The sequence below is a fragment of the Eucalyptus grandis genome, chromosome 10 (assembly GCF_016545825.1).
Source record: "Eucalyptus grandis isolate ANBG69807.140 chromosome 10, ASM1654582v1, whole genome shotgun sequence".
NCBI classification, from domain to species: domain Eukaryota; kingdom Viridiplantae; phylum Streptophyta; class Magnoliopsida; order Myrtales; family Myrtaceae; genus Eucalyptus; species Eucalyptus grandis.
In genome coordinates this window covers 32,310,102-32,313,346 of record NC_052621.1, presented here as the reverse complement: position 1 = coordinate 32,313,346, position 3,245 = coordinate 32,310,102, and the positions used below count along the sequence as shown (strand labels likewise).

The following is a 3,245-nucleotide window of genomic DNA, read 5'->3' as shown; positions in this document are numbered from 1 at the left end:
TTTTGAGGAAGGCATGTTCATTATTGCAGATATCAAATCATATAGCTCACACCAAACAAGAGCTGTGCAGGTATACACCAATGTATCAGAATCTTTCATCAGCTATTCCAATGTTTAAATCTCACACACAGACAATAGATTTCAAATTTCTAGATTCCCTCAATTGAAAATGGAGCATGTTCGATCAGAATGCAACCTCTTTTGTCCCCTGAAAGAATCGACCAGATGGACCGCCCTTCGGCAACAAGGCCAGACTCACGGGACCCTCTGCACCTTCCTCAGGAGTCAAGAAGCCGCTGTTGCAATTTATGTCCGTCTTGACAAACCCAGGGCAGACGCAATTTATACGAAACGTGGGGTAATTGGCAGCTATAATCCTAGTATACGCGTTCAAGGCCACCTTGGAGACCGCATATGCTGATAGTTGAGTCGGCCAGCCTCTGGTCTTTAGAGAACCTTTTTTAAAATCTTCTAGAAACTCCTTTAATACCTCGTCCATTTTTTCTTCTGTGAGGTTTTCAGCATTGCTGAACACTTCTTTAGCCCAGCCTTCCGGTAAATGCTAATTGCAAGGTCCCAGGATGATTGAAATGTTATTCATCGTCAGCGATATAACCACGGAAGAGCATTTCAATAGACTAATGTTCTAGATAGAACATGTCAAAATAATTAACCACTTGGAAGCACAATATAAAGCAATGAATTCGAGGAACATATTTCACTTCTTCATAACAGTATAGAGAAATCTGAGAGAATTCATTCATTGTATAAAAAAGCACAGTCAGAAATCTCTTTTGCTTTTCAAAGGCAATATCTAAACTCTCATAAGACCTACATCATGCAAACAAGTCTAGCTTAAAGCTTGACCAGTCACATTCTAGCGTTCTCTTGCAAAAATGAGGCTTTGCATCAAATGTGATAGCTTAAGTCGAGAGTAAATTTCTGTTCTTACGGTACTGAGAAATAACTTTGAAATCATATACTTCTTACCTCTAGCTTCCCCCGATGAGGAAACATTGACAATCGTGGGCAAGTCTGATGGTTGAAGGAGGCCAATGAATGTGTCAACCATCCTTTTGGCACCATAATAGTTAATGTTTAGGCACTCTTCAGTTAACTCATATGTCTCTGTCGCAATATTACTCCAATCGACTTGTTTCTGCATCATCAATTGAAAATTTTATGAACTAGCATCAGAAACACAACAATGAATATGCATTTTGAATCGCTCTTTGTACCACCTCATAGAAGGAGTTAGCCGCAAGAAATTCCAACTAGTTATATCGTGTTTGGATCAGAATTCAACTTTGTACCGGTTGATTCCCAAATGGTTTTTCTTTGCGACGTTTCTTTGAATAACCACGTTTAACTTACTAAGAGAACGATGTTACAACTTCAACTGTCATTTGCATCATACTCGTATTGAAAAGAAACTCCCTTTCAATATCTTCACTGAGAAGACCTAGTAATGCTAGAATTATGTATCAAATTTGCGCTCATAAAGGAAAGCAAAGCAGGAATTCAAGTTTGATAATTTTTCTTTGGTCCGAGAGGACAAATTGTTTGGAGCTGAGAAATCTTGTAATAAGAATTGTGAATTCTTTTGTTAGATTGAGAAATTAGTTTGCGAGAAATTACGATGGTCAAATACCGTATGAATTATCGCATGTAATTGGAGCGAGAAATACTAAGAGTATTTGAGTCACTTGAGTGTGATTTTAATTTATGTTATTTTGTATCATTTGATCTGTAGTGCAATCTTGTGCTACTCTCCTTATGGGATAAGTCACACCAGCCAAGTCACATAAATTCAGTGTTCGATTTATTTAATTTGCACAAACAATTCTCTTTGCAATGAACCTCAGGTAGTAACTCTTCTAATTTTCAATCCAATTAATGTTTAAATCAAATTTCTCCTCGACCAACATCATGATAAGAGAAACCAAGAGCATACCTTTCCAATGCCGGAAACTCTCAAAGCATCTGCATCGAAAATGGATCCGCTGACACCAGCATTGTTCACCTGGGAAAGAGATTTTATTAGCACATTATTCTTCTGCAATAAATGCATAAGGCCAACGAGTGTAAAGGTACTCAAGAAATCCTTCTCCCTTGTAATATAATGAAAAGTAAGTAATGAATTACGACCATCCGTCAATTTTAAACTGATTAGATAATGCCCGAGCAATGGGGCTGAACAAATCTGCATTTGACCCTTGCATCAAACAGTACATTGCACAACAGAAGGTAGATCAATGCAGCAGTGCATACTCTATGTCTTGTACTCGGATTGAAACGACATATACCAGAAACCATTCAAGAAAAGAAGCAATTACAGTATATTTTAAGCACAATTTTCTGTCGAGTTCATCGAAGCCCTTACTCATTATGAAAATATTGTACCTCAGACGGACAAGGGAAGTTCAAACATATCCCGGGTTAAGGGATGGTCGCATTTTCCTCACTAGTCACAACAACGCAAGAACTTCCAAACACGTCAATCTCACATACAAAAATATCTATCTATAGTCAGGGGCCTTTTCTTACAGGATACCGGGTGCGCAGGGTCGCCCAACCTATACAAGGGCTTTTTTGCCTTTACATGTAGGAAACGCTCATGGCACTAGACTAGCATATTTTATCACAAACCATCAACTCTGAATACATGTTCGGGATATGACACTCTTATCTTTGTCGGTCCCGAAATAAAGACGAATTTCTGAGGTTTACCAGAATATCCAGCTTTCCAAATTTGCGCTTAACAAAGTCGGCAAGAGACGAAACACTGGCAGGATCAGAGACATCAAGCTGGTGGAAAATGACATGATCGGAGAGACCACACTCTAATTTGAGCTTGTCAATAGCTTCAAGTCCTCTCTTCTCGTCTCTAGCAGTGAATACCACCACAATCCCTTTGGAAGCCAAGAGCTTGCACACTGCAAATCCAATCCCCTTGTTAGCTCCTGTAACAACTGCACACCTGTAAAAAGAAGTACAGAATAAAAGGGATAAACAGATTTGCAGAGCAAAACGAAACTGGAAGAAATAAAAAGAGAAAAATGTATGAGGGTGATGGGTTCATTACCTCTCAGATTTGGAGTCTGCCATGGATGATGAACTGGAAATGAAAACGGGGTCAACGAAATGGAGTTTGGCTTGGAGCTAACGAATCATCGAGAGAATCAAATACGTAAAATTTGCGGAATCACAAGAATCCAGAAGGTCAGCATCGTTAGGTGAGCAGA

General features: G+C 39.0%; 1 pseudogene; it reads right to left on the bottom strand.

Moving 5' to 3' along the window:
• LOC120288884 lies at positions 1–3,245 on the bottom strand (annotated as a pseudogene).